This window comes from Triticum dicoccoides, chromosome 6A (assembly GCF_002162155.2).
Source record: "Triticum dicoccoides isolate Atlit2015 ecotype Zavitan chromosome 6A, WEW_v2.0, whole genome shotgun sequence".
Classification (NCBI taxonomy): Eukaryota; Viridiplantae; Streptophyta; class Magnoliopsida; order Poales; family Poaceae; genus Triticum; species Triticum dicoccoides.
In genome coordinates this window covers 443910314-443928156 of record NC_041390.1, presented here as the reverse complement: position 1 = coordinate 443928156, position 17843 = coordinate 443910314, and positions in this window count along the sequence as shown.

Genomic DNA, 17843 nt, shown 5'->3' with positions numbered 1-17843 from the left:
GGGGGGGGGTATGGAGGAGGGCATGGGGCGCCGGCTGGGCCGGCCTAATTGGCCCCGAGGCCATCTGGGCCGTGGCCCAGCGGGGAGGGGGTTCTCTTTTATCTTCTTTTATTTGTTTTCTGCTTTTATCTTTTCTTATTTTCTTTTCTATTTTATTTATTTTAGTTAGCAAAACGGCTTTACAAAAATATAACCCTACTCCTAAATTAGCATAATAACATAGGCCACCTACTCCAAAAAGTTTGGTGATTATATAAACTAGATTAACATTTGTTTAGTATTTAAAAGCATTTAAAATAATTGTTTTGCTGCTGTTTTACTCATCTCATATTATTTAAACATTTTATAAAGGTGTGGTTTCTCCACCAATATTTAATATGGATTATTTGGCTCACTCTGAACATTTTAGTTTTAATATTTGAAAACTTTTATTGTTTGCTTGATTTTTGAATTTGAATTAGAATCGGTTTCGAACTAACATGAGATTAGCAATAGTAATCGAAGTGACGTGGCGTCATTAGCAGAGAATTACTGTAGCTTAAATATCTGGGCGTCACAATTCTCCTCCACTACAAGAAATATCGTCCCGAGATTTAAGAGGTAGTGGAAGGGGGAAGGTTTGGTAACAAATCTAGCGGGTCTTCTCGGTCTTGGCTGTTCTTCTCGAAGAAGTTAATCCCTTTCGTTGCTGTCTTCAATTCTCTGCTTCAGGTCATCATGATGAAGTTGGAATCCTTTCTTCGAGAACTCCATCGTACTTACGATAGAATAAGGCAGGGTTATTCCAGGAGAACGGACCTCTGCAAGGTTGATTATCTGGTAGCTAACATCGGGGAAGGTGGCGGAAAGTAACTCTCGAACTGAAACTTAAGAAAATATTGAGAGCAAAGAAAGAAGGTACCATGATGAGTTTCAAGCGGGTAGGCAATTGTTCGATGCCTGAAACAAAGTGAAAAAGGGGTCTAGAGCAATGGGAATAAGTTTTGTGTCTGATACCAGAATTGACGATTTTTCGGAAGGTGGCCTATGTATTACCCATGAGGACACGTGCGAGGAGTATCTTTGGGAACAGGGGGTGTACAGGAGAGTCAGGTTTTGATCCTGTGGAACTGTGGGTTACGGGCCCACCATGTGGATTAAAAGAAGGAAGGGCGGTGACGCCTTGCACGATCATGAAAGCAAGGCATGTCAGAGGATAGTCTGTCGGTTATGTCGGCAACAACATCGGTACCAAGGGCAAGGGACGAAGAGAACCAATTTCCTGGTCGTTGAACGAGGCGGACCAATAGGCAAAGTTCTCATCCATCGGTGGTTACCGGAATGTCATCAACAATAATAGCAGGGTCTTGCTGACAGAATTGTACACCGAGGGGGGTTACATAAGCAAGAGAATATTACTGCTTATACCATATAGATCACAAGAAAGGTTAAACCAAACAATGGAAAGGAAATATGATTATCAGGTTAAACAGAACAATGGAAAGGAAAATGTGTGTAAACACATATTTCAACGGTATATCCTTCCAAGGACAAGCAGAGCATGATATCCATGTCAGGATATAATGTAGAAAACTCTTTAGGTAGGGGAGAGAAATTTCATGACATTACGCATACAGCGGTGTTTGGATAATTGAGAAGGAAACATTTAGCATTGGGCTTCAAATGTTCCTGTTGAAAATCGGAGTACCATAGACATGCTTCGAGATAGCATTGACATGGTATTCAAGCAGAGGTCAGACTTTGGGATACACAAAGGATCCATCAGGATCAACTCATAGAATAAGTCTTTGAATTTTCCTCATGGAAGAATGGATAACCTTGCTAAAAAGGAAACTATACCAATAGGTCCTCTGGCCAAGGGTGTTAAGCAAAGATACCACCTTACCGGGTTATGTAGATACCATTGTTATGACTCTTGGAAATATGTCCCAACCATCATATCTGACCGAGATTCAGTTCCGCTTGGTGTCAGGATACCTCAGACATCAGGATGCCTGAGAAGAGAAGGTGCAACACAATTTGACGAGATGACACTGTGAGATTCTCGGAAATGATATATGGAAGCGAGTTCCGAAACACGAGTTCATCATTAAACCAAGGAGAGAATGAGGAGGTGGCTGATGGACTCAGCGACAATTTATCAAGATTTCCAATAAGATGGATTTCCACAATTATGTGAACAAGGAGATAACCATTGTCGGATCAAAAGATATAATGATGTATGTTCGAGGAAAACATCCATAATTTAAACATTGGTTGACAGGTGCACCTGAAATATGGGATGGGTTGCACGATAAATGTTAGAACGGCGACTCAATGATCAAAAGAATTAAAATGAATCAGTCGACCATTCACTTCAAAGCAATAGGGTTGCTAAAAGTTTTGAATTCACACATCATAGTTGAATTGCCGGTATTTTGGTTAGAAACAACACGGGGACCAAGAAAGAATGGTGATGGTGAGAAGTATCACTATACCAAGAATTCTTAAGAGGTGGAGTAATTCTCACAATATCCTTGACATAAAAGATGGTAATACTCCAAGGTAGAACATAACATAAGCTGGTTAGCAAGGAGCTCCATAACATGATCAAGTTTGTGATGGAAGGAAGGTAAGGATGTTGTCGATGGTAACTCAAATTACTAAGGAATGAGGATGGCACTTATCATCAAGAATTCAATTGATATCCTGGAAGGAGTCAAAATGTTGATGATGATCACGACAATTTGTTGTCAAGAGGATCCACGAAGAAGCAATTGATCGGCGACTGCATCAAGCAAAAGGACTAATGCAGCAAAAGATTATTGGAACTACGGATACATCACCAACTAGGAATCAAGCTTGCCGTTCGAGGTGAAATGATAAGACAAGGAAGATCGACATAAGCTTAGCTCATCGTCGAAAGTTGTGCTCTGGGAAGAAGGACCAGGTAGCACAGTTAAAAGTTTGCATGATAATGATATAGCTGATAAGGCTAGGAATGACTTGAAGGATTATTAAACTCGTAAGCAACAAGAATTACTTTGAGTTATTGAATCGGAGTGCGGAATCGGTTCACTTATTGGTGTTCTCGAGTGACTAATAACTCAGAACCTAGGGGAATCCGAGATCGGTGAGAAGCAATACTAGATAAAGACTCGCAGGAAGCAACACAGTTCTCGAGATACCAGAGGTTAATACTCGAGGAAGATCAAAAATAGAGGTTGTGGAGATGTATCGATCAACAAAAGACAAGTGCTTTAACTTGTTTGAGAAATGGAATCAAGGAGAAAATGTGGTCGGGACCACGATTGCAAATGATCAATACATAGATACCAGATGATTTCATATCAAGAAAATATGTATTATTACAAGAAGCTTCTATGATAGGATCTACATCGTGTCCATGGGCATGAACACAAGTTCAAGGTCGACTCCCACTTCTTTAATGCATAACCTTTCATTCACTTCTCGCCTTCAACGAAGTTGTGGTATTAACAGTTTATCTGCCATAACACCAGTAGAGTATGACCCGTAGTAGTTTCCGGGTTCACAAAGATTAGTAAAATGCATATATCCAACCCATCGGGGCCTCTTAGGAACATATACCACAAACTTCAGGAGCAATTATCACCAGCTCAAAAGTAGAGCATGGTTGACAAAGTAGAGGATACAATTTATCTAAGGCATTATATACCCGTGGAAAGGCTCACAAGGTTATTGAATATGAAGGACGATGTCGGATGAAATCCAACTATGGATCGGGTGATCCACAACGGAGCTGATGTGAGTATCGGTACTCAATCAGAGGAAGAAAGAATGCACGGGCATCATATTATAGAACATCTGAATAATTCAATGCTTAGATAACAAAGGAATTATGATTTCCAATACAAAGGATCAGAAGCAGACGCTCTGATCAAGGATGGATAAGTTGGATAGACCAGAGGCACAATTGACGACAAATAGTTTGGTCGAGAAGCTCATGTTCAAAATGACGTCTGAGCTGGAAAGACACTTTAGAAAGGTTGATTGATGATTGTGTGCATTCGCACACATGTTGAATCAATAGGATCAAAATGATGGTGCCAAAAGATACTAGTGAATATTGCTAGTGATATGGGAGCATCCATAGAAGCATACAAGTATTTGCAGAGCAATAGTTAGAAGAGGATGCTCAAAAGGTCGGATAGTATTTTAGAGTATCTTATGAAGCATACAAACAACTGGGGATGAACAGATACTCAATAAGTGCGAGAAATTTTCAATAGGGGTATTCATGTGCTAAAGAACTGCAAGGTAGTAAGCTTAAAGGATTTTTGGAACAACGGAGAGCAATTGAGGGCATCTTGTAATAACAAGAGCAACTGAGGATGAAGGTATGAACGAAAATTGTAGGTAGTTATCCATAAGGGTTGATGGTCGAAGGGGAATTGCAAACGCGATGAACACAAGTTCTCGGGTTAACAACGGAGAGTATCTTCGGATTCCCCTGGTGCAGCAGACGATCATCTGTAATAAGGGGCTCTCCGGGAGAAAGTATTATCGAAAACCTAGAGTCTGAGTTAGTAAAATCGTTTAACCCGAATAGAAGAGATGTCAGAGTCCCAGAGTATAGGTCGAGGAACAAAAGATCCTACTACCACCCAATGGCAACGTGTGCCCGTAAGACACACAACCATGTTAGTAAATGTTTTGTATTGACTAGACTCGACTTCGGCCAAGGAGTATGGAAGGGGGATTCATACAGGCAGTCGGCTCTGATACCAACTTGTGACGCCCCCAATTCGACCGTACACTAATCATACACGCAAACGTGTACGATCAAGATTAGGGACTCACGGGAAGATATCACAACACAACTCTACAAATAAAATAAGTCATACAAGCATCATATTACAAGCCAGGGTCCTCGAAAGCTCGAATACAAGAACTCGGTCATAGACGAGTCAGTGGAAGCAACAAAATCTGAGTACAGACATAAGTTAAACAAGTTTGCCTTAAGAAGGCTAGCACAAACTGGGATACCGATCGAAAGAGGCGCATGCCTCCTGCCTGGGATCCTCCTAACTACTCCTGGTCGTCGTCAGCGGGCTGCACGTAGCAGTAGGTGAAGGAAATATGCCCTAGAGGCAATAATAAAGTTATTATTTATTTCCTTATATCATGATAAATGTTTATTATTCATGCTAGAATTGTATTAACCGGAAACATAATACATGTGTGAATACATAGACAAACAGAGTGTCACTAGTATGCCTCTACTTGACTAGCTCATTAATCAAAGATGGTTGTGTTTCCTAACCATGAACAAAGAGTTGTTATTTGATTAACGAGGTCACATCATTAGTTGAATGATCTGATTGACATGACCCATTCCATTAGCTTAGCACCCGATCGTTTAGTATGTTGCTATTGCTTTCTTCATGACTTATACATGTTCCTATGACTATGAGATTATGCAACTCCCGTTTGCCGGAGGAACACTTTGTGTGCTACCAAACGTCACAACGTAATTGGGTGCTTATAAAGGAGCTCTACAGGTGTCTCCAAAGCTACATGTTGGGTTGGCATATTTTGAGATTAGGATTTGTCACTCCGATTGTCCGAGAGGTATCTCTGGGCCCTCTCGGTAATGCACATCACTTAAGCCTTGCAAGCATTGCAACTAATGATTTAGTTGCGGGATGATGTATTACAGAATGAGTAAAGAGACTTGCCGGTAACGAGATTGAACTAGGTATTGGAATACCGACGATCGAATCTTGGGCAAGTAACATACCGATGACAAAGGGAACAACGTATGTTGTTATGCGGTCTGACCGATAAAGATCTTCGTAGAATATGTAGGAGCCAATATGAGCATCCAGGTTCCGCTATTGGTTATTGACCGGAGACGTGTCTCGGTCATGTCTACATTGTTCTCGAACCCATAGGGTCCGCACGCTTAAGGTTACGATGACATTTATATTATGAGTTTATGCATTTTGATGTACCGAAGTTTGTTCGGAGTCCCGGATGTGATCACGGACATGACGAGGAGTCTCGAAATGGTCGAGACATAAAGATTGATATATTGGAAGCCTATGTTTGGATATCGGAAGTGTTCCGGGTGAAATCGGGATTTTACCGGAGTACCGGGAGGTTACCGGAACCCCCCGGGAGCTATATGGGCCATAGTGGGCCTTAGTGGAAAAGAGAAGGGGCTGCCCAAAGTGGGCCGCGCGCCCCTCCCCTCGGTCCGAATAGGACAAGGAGAGGGGGCCGGCCACCCTCTCTCTTTCCCCCCTCCGCGAATCCTATTCCAACTAGGATTGGGGGGGGGGAGTCCTACTCCCAGAGGGAGTAGGACTCTCCTGGCGCGCCTCTCCTAGGCCGGCCGCACCCCCCTTGATCCTTTATATACTGAGACAAGGGAACCCCAGAGACACACAAGTTGATCCACGTGATCTGTTGGGGAACGTAGCAGAAATTCAAAATTTTCCTACGTGTCACCAAGATCTATCTATGGAGAAACCAGCAACGAGGGGAGGGAGAGTGCATCTACATACCCTTGTAGATCGCTAAGCGGAAGCGTTCAAGAGAACGGGGTTGATGGAGTCGTACTCGTCGTGATTCAAATCACCGATGATCCTAGCGCCAAACGGACGGCACCTCCGCGTTCAACACACGTATGGAGCAGCGGCGTCTCCTCATTCTTGATCCAGCAAGGGGGAAGGAGAGGTTGATGGAGATCCAACAACACGACGGCGTGGTGGTGGAAGTAGCGGGATTCCAACAGGGCTTCGCTAAGCGCTGCGGGAGGAGGGAGATGTGTCACGGGAGGGAGAGGGAGGCGCCAGGCCTTAGATTGGTTTGCTCCTCCTTTTCCCCACTATATATAGGGCCAAGGGAGAGGGGGGAGGCGCAGCCCTTGCCCCTTCCTCCAAGGAAGGGTGCGGCCAAGGGGGGAGGAGTCCATCCTCCCCAAGGCACCTCGGAGGTGCCTTCCCCTTTTAGGACTCTCCCCTTTTTCCTCTTCTCTTGGCGCATGGGCCTCCTGGGGCTGGTGCCCTTGGCCCATGTAGGCCAAGGCGCACCCCCTACAGCCCATGTGGCCCCCGGGGCAGGTGGGCCCCCGGGACCCTTCCGGTGGTCCCGGTACAATACCGGTGACCCCGAAACTTGTCCCGATGGCCGAAATAGCACTTCCTATATATAATTCTTTACCTCCGGACCATTCCGGAACTCCTCGTGACGTCCGGGATCTCATCCGGGACTCCGAACAACTTTCGAGTTACCGCATACTAATATCTCCATAACCCTAGCGTCACCGAACCTTAAGTGTGTAGACCCTACGGGTTCGGGAGACATGCAGACATGACCGAGATGACTCTCCGGTCAATAACCAACAGCGGGATCTGGATACCCATGTTGGTTCCCACATGTTCCACGATGATCTCATCGGATGAACCACGATGTCAAGGACTTAATCAATCCCGTATACAATTCCCTTTGTCTATCGGTACGATACTTGCCCGAGATTCGATCGTCGGTATCCCAATACCTTGTTCAATCTCGTTACCGGCAAGTCTCTTTACTTGTTCCGTAACGCATCATCCCGTGATCAACTCCTTGATCACATTGTGCACATTATGATGATGTCCTACCGAGTGGGCCCAGAGATACCTCTCCGTTTACACGGAGTGACAAATCCCAGTCTCGATTCGTGCCAACCCAACAGACACTTTCGGAGATACCTGTAATGTACCTTTACAGCCACCCAGTTACGTTGTGACGTTTGGCACACCCAAAGCACTCCTACGGTATCCGGGAGTTGCACAATCTCATGGTCTAAGGAAATGATACTTGACATTAGAAAAGCTTTAGCATACGAACTACATGATCTTTGTGCTAGGCTTAGGATTGGGTCTTGTCCATCACATCATTCTCCTAATGATGTGATCCCGTTATCAATGACATCCAATGTCCATGGTCAGGAAACCGTAACCATCTATTGATCAACGAGCTAGTCAACTAGAGGCTTACTAGGGACATGGTGTTGTCTATGTATCCACACATGTATCTGAGTTTCCTATCAATACAATTATAGCATGGATAATAAACGATTATCATGAACAAGGAAATATAATAATAACTAATTTATTATTGCCTCTAGGGCATATTTCCAACAGTCTCCCACTTGCACTAGAGTCAATAATCTAGTTCACATCGATATGTGATTAACACTCAAGGTCACATCCCCATGTGACTAACACCCAAAGAGTTTACTAGAGTCAATAATCTAGTTCACATTTACCATGTGATTAACACTCGATGAGTTCTGGGTTTGATCATGTTATGCTTGTGAGAGAGGTTATAGTCAAGGGGTCTGAACCTTTTAGATCCATTTGTGCTTTACAAATCTCTATGTCATCTCCTAGATGTAGCTACCACGTTCTATTTGGAGCTATTCCAAATAACTGTTCTACTTGGAGCTATTCCAAATTGTTGCTCCATTATACGTATCCGGCATCTCTACTCAGAGCTATCTGGATAGGTGTTAAGCTTGCATCGACGTAACTCTTTACGTCGAACTCTTTATCACCTCCATAATCAAGAAAATTCCTTAGTCCACTAGTTACTAAGGATAACTTTGACCGCTGTCTTGTGATCCATTCTTGGATCACTCTTGTACCCCTTGACTGACTCATGGCAAGGCACATTTCAGGTGCGGTACACAGCATAGCATACTGTATAGCCTACGTCTAAAGCATAGGGGACGACCTTTGTCCTTCCTCTTTCTTCTGCCGTGGTCGAGCTTTAAGTCTTAACTTCATACCTTACAACTCAGGCAAGAACTCCTTCTTTGACTGATCCATCTTGAACACCTTCAAGATCATGTCAAGGTATGTGCTCATTTGAAAGTACCATTAAGTGTTTTGATCTATCCTTATAGATCTTGATGCTCAATGTTCAAGTAGCTTAATCCAGGCTTTCCATTGAAAAACACTTTCCAAATAACCCTATATGCTTTCCAGAAATTCTACATCATTTCTGATCAACAATATGTTAACAACATATACTCATCAGAAACTCTATAGTGCTCCCACTCACTTCTTTGGAAAAACAAGTTTCTCATAAACTTTGTATAAACCCAAAACTTTGATCATCTTATCAAAGCATACATTCCAACTCCGAGATGCTTACTCCAGTCCTTAGAAGGATTGCTGGAGCTTTGCATACTTATTAGCATCTTTCAGGATTGACAAAACCTTCCGGTTGTATCACATACAACCTTTCCTGAAGAAAATCGTCGAGGAAACAACGTTTGACATCCTATCTGCAAGATTTCATAAATAATGCAGTAATCGCTAATATAATTCCAACAGACTCTTAGCATCGCTACGAGTGAGAAAGTCTCATCGCAGTCAACCCCTTGAACTTGTCGGAAAACATCTTAACGACAAGTCGAGCTTTCTTAATTGTGATACCTACCATCATTGTCCGTCTTCCTTTTAAAATCCATCTGTACTCAATAGCATTACGACCATCGAGCCGTTCTGCCAAAGTCTACACTTTGTTTTCATACATGGATCCTCTCTCGGATTTTATGGCCTCGAGCCATTTATCGGAATCCGGGCCCACCATCGCTTCTCCATAGCTCGTAGGTTCATTGTTGTCTAGCAACATAACTTCCAAGACAGGATTACGTACCACTCTGAAGTAGTACGCATCCTTGTCATCCCATGAGGTTTGGTAGTGACTTGATCTGAAGTTTCATGATCACTATCATAAGCTTCCACTTCAATTGGTGTAGGTGCCACAGAAACAACTCTTTGTGCCCTGCTATACACTAGTTGAAGTGACGGTTTAATAACCTCATCAAGTCTCCACCATCCTCCCACTCAATTCTTTCGAGAGAAACTTTTCCTCGAGAAAGGACCCGATTCTAGAAACAATCCCTTATTGCTTTCGGATCTGAGATAGGAGGTATACCCAACTGTTTTGGGTGTCCTATTAAGATGCATTTATCCGCTTTGGGTTCGAGCTTATCAACCTGAAACTTTTTCACATAAGCGTCGCAGCCCCAAACTTTTAAGAAATGACAGCTTAGGTTTCTCTAAACCATAGTTCATACGGTGTCATCTCATCGGAATTATGTGGTGCCCTATTTAAAGTGAATGTGGTTGTCTCTAATGCCTAACCCATAAACTATCGTGGTAATTCGATAAGAGTCATCATGGTATGCATCATATCCAATAGGGTGCAGTTATGATGTTCGGACACACCATCACACTATGGTGTTCCAGGCTGTATTAGTTGTGAAACAATTTCCACAATGTCTTAATTCTGTGCCAAACTCGTAATTCAGATATTCATCTCTATGATCATATCATAGATATTTTATCCTCTTGTCACGACGATCTTTCAACTTCACCCTGAAATTACTTGAACCTCTCAATAATCCAGACTCGTGATTTATCAAGTAAATATACTCAACATCTACTCAAATCATCTGTGAAGTGAGAACATAACGATATCCACTACATGCCTCAGTACTCATTGGACTGCACACATCAAAATGTATTACTTCCAACAAGTTGCTTTCTAGTTCCATTTTACTGAAAACAAGGCTTTCAGTCATATTGCCCATGTGGTATGATTTGCATGTCTCAAGTGATTCAAAATCAAGTGAGTCCAAACGATCCATCTGCATGGAGTTTCTTCATGCGTATACACCAATAGACATGGTTCGCATGTCTCAAACTTTTCAAAAACGAGTGAGCCCAAAGATCCATCAACATGGAGCTTCTTCATGCGTTTTATACCGATATGACTTACGTGGCAGTGCCACAAGTAGGTGGTACTATCATTACTATCCTATATCTTTTGGCATGAACATGTGTATCACTACGATCGAGATTCAATAAACCATTCATTTTAGGCGTAAGACCATTGAAGGTATTATTCAAATAAATAGAGTGACCATTATTCTCCTTAAATGAATAACCGTATTGCGATAGACATAATCCAATTATATCTATGCTCAACGCAAACACCAATCTCGATGGTAGAGGGAGCGTGCGATGCTTGATCATATTAACATTGGAAACACTTCCAAACATATCGTCATCTCACCTTTAGCTAGTCTCCATTTATTCCGTAGCTTTTATTTCGAGTTACTAACACTTAGCAACCGAACCGGTATCTAATACCCTGGTCCTACTAGGAGTACTAGTAAAGTACACATCAACACAATGTATATCCAATATACTTCTATCGACCTTGCCTTCCCTCTCATCTACCAAGTATCTAGGGTAATTCTGCTCCAGTGGCTGTTTTATTACAAAAGCACTTAGTCTCGGGTTTGGGTTCAACCTTGGGTTTCTTCACTAGAGCAGCAGCTGAATTGCCGTTTCATGAAGTATCCCTTCTTGCCCTTGCCCATCTTAAAACTAGTGGTTTCACTAACCATCAACAATTGATGCTCCTTCTTGATTTCTACTTTTGTGGTGTCAAACATCGCGAATATCTCAAGGATCATCATATATATCCCTAATATATTATAGTTCAACACAAAGCTCTAGCAGCTTGGTGGTAATGACTTCGAAGAAACATCACTATCTCATCTGGAAGATCAACTCCCACTCGATTCAAGTGATTGTTGTACTCAGACAATCTGAGCACAAGCACAACAATTGAGCTTTTCTCCTTAGTTTGCAGGCTAAGAAAATCGTCGGAGGTCTTATACCTCTTGACGTGGGCACGAGTCTGAAATCCCAATTTCAGCCCTCGAAACATCTCATATGTTTCGCGACGTTTCAAAACCGTCTTCGGTGCCTCAATTCTAAACCGTTTAACTGAACTATCATGTAGTTATCAAAATGTGTATGTCAGATGTTCGCAACATCCATAGACAACGTTTGAGGTTCAGCACACTGAGCGGTGCATTAAGGACATAAGCCTTCTATGAAGCAATGAGGACAAACCTCAGTTTACGGACCTAGTCCGCATAATTGCTACTATCAACTTTCAACTAAATTTTCTCTAGGAACATAATTAAACAGTAGAACTGAAGCGCGAGCTACGACATAATTTGCGAAGACCTTCTGACTATGTTCAAGATAATTAAGTTCATCTTATGAACTCCCACTTAGATAGACATCCCTCTAGTTATCTAAGTGATTACATGATCCGAGTCAACTAGACCGTGTCCGATCATCACGTGAGACGGACTAGTCATCATCGGTGAACATCTTCATGTTGATCGTATCTTCTATACGACTCATGCTCGACCTTTCGGTCTTCTGTGTTCCGAGGCCATGTCTATACACATGCTAGGCTCGTCAAGTTAACCCTAAGTGTTTTGCATGTGTAAAACTGTCTTACACCTGTTGTATGTGAACGTAAGGATCTATCACACCCGATCATCACATGGTGCTTCGAAACGACGAACTTTAGCAACGGTGCACAGTTAGGGGAGAACACATTCTTGAAATTGTAATGAGGGATCATCTTATTTACTACCGTCGCTCTAAGCAAATAAGATGCATAAACATGATAAACATCACATGCAATCAAATAATAGTGACATGATATGGCCAATATCATATAGCTCCTTTGATCTCCATCTTGGGGCTCCATGATCATCTTGTCACCGGCTTGACACCATGATCTCCATCATCATGATCTCCATCATCGTGTCTTCATGAAGTTGTCACGTCAACTATTACTTCTACTATTATAGCTAACGGTTAGCAATAAAGTAAAGTAATTACATGACGTTTATGTTGATACGCAGGTCATAAATAAATTAAGACAACTCCTATGGCTCCTGCCGGTTGTCATACTCATCGACATGCAAGTCGTGATTCCTATTACAAGAACATGATCAATCTCATACATCACATATATCATTCATCACATCCTTTGGCCATATCACATCACATAGCATACCCTGCAAAAACAAGTTAGACGTCCTCTAATTGTTGTTTGCATGTTTTACGTGGCTGCTATGGGTTTCTAGCAAGAACGTTTCTTACCTACGCAAAGACCACAACGTGATATGCCAATTGCTATTTACCCTTCATAAGGACCCTTTTCATCGAATCCGATCTAACTAAAGTGGGAGAGACAGACACCCGCTAGCCACCTTTATGCAACTAGTGCATGTCAGTCGGTGGAACCAGTCTCACGTAAGAGTACGTGTAAGGTCGGTCTAGGCCGCTTCATCCCACGATGCCGCCGAATCAAGATAAGACTAGTAACGGCAAGCATATTGAACAAAATCAACGCCCACAACTACTTTGTGTTCTACTCGTGCATAGAATCTACGCATAGACCTAGCTCATGATGCCACTGTTGGGGAACGTAGCAGAAATTCAAAATTTTCCTACGTGTCACCAAGATCTATCTATGGAGAAACCAGCAACGAGGGGAGGGAGAGTGCATCTACATACCCTTGTAGATCGCTAAGCGGAAGCGTTCAAGAGAACGGGGTTGATGGAGTCGTACTCGTCGTGATTCAAATCACCGATGATCCTAGCGCCGAACAGACGGCACCTCCGCGTTCAACACACGTACGGAGCAGCGACGTCTCCTCCTTCTTGATCCAGCAAGGGGGAAGGAGAGGTTGATGGAGATCCAATAACACGATGGCGTGGTGGTGGAAGTAGCGGGATTCCAACAGGGCTTCGCTAAGCGCTGCGGGAGGAGGGAGATGTGTCACGGGAGGGAGAGGGAGGCGCCAGGCCTTAGATTGGTTTGCTCCTCCTTTTCCCCACTATATATAGGGCCAAGGGAGAGGGGGGAGGCTCAGCCCTTGCCCCTTCCTCCAAGGAAGGGTGCGGCCAAGGGGGGAGGAGTCCATCCTCCCCAAGGCACCTCGGAGGTGCCTTCCCCTTTTAGGACTCTCCCCTTTTTCCTCTTCTCTTGGCGCATGGGCCTCTTGGGGCTGGTGCCCTTGGCCCATGTAGGCCAAGGCGCACCCCCTACAGCCCATGTGGCCCCCGGGGTAGGTGGGCCCCTGGGACCCTTCCGGTGGTCCTGGTACAATACCGGTGACCCCGAAACTTGTCCTGATGGCCGAAATAGCACTTCCTATATATAATTCTTTACCTCCGGACCATTCCAGAACTCCTCGTGACGTCCGGGATCTCATCCGGGACTCCGAACAACTTTCGGGTTACCGCATACTAATATCTCCATAACCCTAGCGTCACCGAACCTTAAGTGTGTAGACCCTACGGGTTCGGGAGACATGCAGACATGACCGAGATGACTCTCCGGTCAATAACCAACAGCGGGATCTGGATACCCATGTTGGCTCCCACATGTTCCATGATGATCTCATCGGATGAACCACGATGTCAAGGACTTAATCAATCCCGTATACAATTCCCTTTGTCTATCGGTACGATACTTGCCCGAGATTCGATCGTCGGTATCCCAATACCTTGTTCAATCTCGTTACCGGCAAGTCTCTTTACTCATTCCGTAACGCATCATCCCGTGATCAACTCCTTGATCACATTGTGCACATTATGATGATGTCCTACTGAGTGGGCCCAGAGATACCTCTCCGTTTACACGGAGTGACAAATCCCAGTCTCAATTCGTGCCAACCCAACAGACACTTTCGGAGATACCTGTAATGTACCTTTATAGCCACCCAGTTACGTTGTGACGTTTGGCACACCCAAAGCACTCCTACGGTATCCAGGAGTTGCACAATCTCATGGTCTAAGGAAATGGTACTTGACATTAGAAAAGCTTTAGCATACGAACTACATGATCTTTGTGCTAGGCTTAGGATTGGGTCTTGTCCATCACATCATTCTCCTAATGATGTGATCCCGTTATCAATGACATCCAATGTCCATGGTCAGGAAACCGTAACCATCTATTGATCAACGAGCTAGTCAACTAGAGGCTTACTAGGGACATGGTGTTGTCTATGTATCCACACATGTATCTGAGTTTCCTATCAATACAATTATAGCATGGATAATAAACGATTATCATGAACAAGGAAATATAATAATAACTAATTTATTATTTCCTCTAGGGCATATTTCCAACATGATCTTATTCTTAGCCGTGTGCGGCGCCCCCAGCCACCATAGTCCTCGATAATATTGTAGCGGTGCTTAGGCGAAGCCCTTCGACAGTAGTACATCAAGATCGTCACCACGCCATCGTGCTGACAGAACCCTTCCCCGACACTTTGCTGGATCGGAGTCCGGGGATCGTCATCGAGCTGAACGTGTGCTAAAACTCGGAGGTGCCGTAGTTTCGGTGCTTGATCGGTCGGGCCGTGAAGACGTACGACTACATCAACCAAACGCTTCCGTTGTCGATCTACAAGGGTACGTAGATCACACTCTCCCCTCGTTGCTATGCATCACCATGATCTTGCGTGTGCGTAGGAAATTTTTTGAAATTACTACGTTCCCCATCATTAGGCACCTCCCGAGTAGTAGTAGTCGTCATCAATGGTAGCGTCTGGCTCCTGGACTCCAACGTCTGGTCGCAGCAATCGGATATAGGAAAGGGGAAAAGAGGGAGCAAAGCAACCGTGAGTACTCATCCAAAGTACTCGCAAGCAAGGAGCTACACTACATATGTATGCATTGGTATCAAATGGAATAAGGGTATCATTTGTGGACTGAACTGCAGAATGACGAAATAAGAGGGGGATAGCTAGTCCTTACGAAGACTACGCTTCTAGTAACCTCCATCTTGCAGCAGGAGAAGAGAGTAGATGGTAAGTTCACCAAGTAGTATCGTGTAGCAAAAACCTAACCGATGATCCTCCCCTTGTCGCCCTGTGAGAGAGCGATCACCCGTTGTATCTGGCACTTGGAAGGGTGTGTTTTAAATAAGTATCCGGTTCTAGTTGTCATAAGGTCAAGGTACAACTCCAAGTCGTCCTGTTACCGAAGATCACGGCTATTCGAATAGATTAACTTCCCTGCATGGGTGCACCATATTTCCCAACACGCTTGATCCCCTTTCTCCGGACACACTTTTCTGGGTCATGCCCGGCCTCAGAAGATCAACACGTCGCAGCCCTACCTAGGCACAACAGAGAGGTCAGCACGTTGGTCTAAATCCTATGGCACAGGGGTCTGGGCCCATCGCCCATTGCACACCTGCACGTTGCATACGCGGCCGGAAGCAGAACTAGGCCCCTTAATACAAGAGCAGGCTTACGGTCCAATCCGGCGTGCGCCGCTCAGTCGCTAACGTCACGAAGGCTTCGGCTGATACCACGATGTCGAGTGCCCATAACTGTCCCCTCGTAGATGGTTAGTGCGTATAGGCCAGTGGCTAGACTCAGATCAAATACCAAGATCTCGTTAAACGTGTTATCTTGAAATAACCACGAACACTGACCAGGGCCAGGCCCACCTCTCTCCCAGGTGGTCTCAACCTGCACTGTCGCTTCGCCACAAAGATCCACACAAAGGGCCGTCGCGAAAGTATATCCTTCCAGCCCAGAATTCATGAATCAACTGCGGGTACTCCTCGAGCCAACCAGACTTTAGTCATCACATGTATCATGTATAAAGTATATAGTATATACCCGTGATCACCTCCCGAGTGATCACGGCCCGACAGTATAGCATGGCAGACGGACAAGAATGTAGGGCCATTGATGATAAACTAGCATCTTATACTAAGCATTAGGATTGCAGGTAAGGTATCAACAGTAGTAGCAAGGACATGCTATGCATCAGGATAGGATTAAAGGAAAGCGGTAACATGCTACACTACTCTAATGCAAGCAGTATAGAGAAGAGTAGGCGATATCTGGTGATCAAGGGGGGGGGGGCTTGCCTGATTGCTCTGGCAAGAGATAGGGGTTGTCAACTCTATAGTCGTACTGGGTAGCAGCAACATCGGTCTCGGTGTCTAGCGGAAGAAGAGGGGGAAGAAACAATGAATACAGTGCAAACAGATGCATAACGATGCATGTCAAAGCAAAGCGTGATGCTAGGCGTGCCCTAACGCGGTATGAGGTGCTACCGGTGAAGGGGGGAAACATCCGAGAAAGTATCGCCGGCGTTTCGCGTTTTCTGGCAGAGGAGCTGGAGGGGGAAAGTTGCGAGTTGGATATGTTAGGGGTGTGTGGTGGACGAACGTGCTGCGTATCCGGATTCGTCTTGTCGTTCTGAGCAACCTTCATGTTGAAAATAATTTAATCCGAATTACGGATTAAAAGATATGATTTTCTAAAGATTTTATTAATTTCTGGAATTTAATTAATTATTTAATTTAATTTGAAATTGGATTTATGACATCAGCAGGATGTCATGCTGATTTCAGCAGTCAACAGGGTTGACTGGTCAACCTGACCAGTGGGTCCAACTGGTCAGTGACACATTTTAATTAAACATATTTATTAACCTAATTAGGATTAATTAGGGGGTGGGCCCCACTGTCATTGACTAATTAATTTGCTAATTAACTAACTAGGTTAATTAGATAACTAATGTTTAATTAGTTTAATTAGTTGTTTCGTTTAGTCTAATCAAAATTAATTAAGTTGATTAATTCTTTAATTAATTAATTAATTATTATTATTTTAATTAATTCCCTTTTTAACAAAAACGTTCTGGGCGTGGGGCCCATCTGTCATAGGCCCCAGGGGCCAATCGGGTAAACGGGCGTGCGGGCGCACGGGTGTGGTGCCCGTGCTCGAGTCCAACCACCGGTGCGACCGCGGAGAGGCCGGCCGGCCGGTGCTGCTCCCTGCAGCGGCGAGCCGAGGCGGTGGCCGGATGTGGTAGGACGGCACGTGTGCGCGGCAAATGGCGGGGAGAGCGGCCGTGGGGTGGGCGCGGCCTGGCGCTGGCGCGGGCGGCGGAGGCGGAGCA